Below are 1,120 nucleotides of genomic sequence, written 5' to 3' on the forward strand. Positions count from 1 at the left end.
TGAAATTGATCTTTAGTTTTCTTTCTCTTTTTTCACTCTTTCTGGTTTAAATATCAGAACTATATTTGTTAAATAAAAGGAATTTGGTAGTACTCCTTCTTTGCCTATTTTTAAAAAATATATATGGTAGTATTGGAATTAATTGTTCTTTAAATGTTTGGTAGAATTTACTTGTGAATCCATCTGGTCCTAAAGAATTTTTCTTAGGGAACACATTGATGGCTTGTCCAATTTCTTTTTCTAAAATAGAGTTATTTAAATATTCCATTGCCTCATTTGTTAATCTGAGCAATTTATATATATTTTTGTAAATATTAATCCATTTCACTTAGATTGTCAGATTTATTGACATATAATTGGGCAAAATAGCCCCTGATAATCGTTTTAAAGAAGGCAGCTACATGGCATAGTGGATAGAGTGTCAGACCTGGAGTCAAGAAGACTAATTTTCTTTTATTTTTTAATTTTTTTTTACTTTTTTTAAACATGTGTTTTTTAAACTTGGGGTTCCAAATTTTCTCCCTTCCTCCCTCTCCACCCACCCTCAATGAAAAGGTGAGCAACTTAATATAGGCTATACATGTGCAGTTGTACAAAACACTTTCATAATAGACATGCTGTGAAAAACTAACTCTATTTCCCTTAACCCTATCCCACTCCCCCATTTATTCTATTCTTTCTTTTTACCCTGTCCCTCCTCAGAAGCATTTGCTTCTGATAACCCCCTTTCCCAATCTGCCCTACTCTCTATCATCCCCCTACTCTGTTGTCCCCTTCCCCTCTTATTTTCCTGTAGGGTAAGGCAGATTTCCACACCCGATTGAGTGTGTATGTTATACCCTCCTTAAGTCAAATCCTATGAGAATAAGATTCACTCATTTCCTCTCACCTTCCCCCATTTCGCCTCCACTGTAAGAGCCTTTTCTTTTCTGTTTTTTTTTTGTGTGAGATAATTTACCCCATTCTACCTTTCCCTTTCTCCTTCTCCTAGTATAATCCTCTCTCACCCTTAATTTTATTCTCCAGATGTGACCCCTTCATCTTCAACTCACCCTGTGCCCTCTATCTATCTATCTATCTATCTATCCATCCATCCATCCATCCATCTATCTATATCTAT

The sequence above is a fragment of the Vombatus ursinus genome, unplaced genomic scaffold (assembly GCF_900497805.2).
Source record: "Vombatus ursinus unplaced genomic scaffold, bare-nosed wombat genome assembly UNPS02015032.1, whole genome shotgun sequence".
NCBI classification, from domain to species: Eukaryota; Metazoa; Chordata; class Mammalia; order Diprotodontia; family Vombatidae; genus Vombatus; species Vombatus ursinus.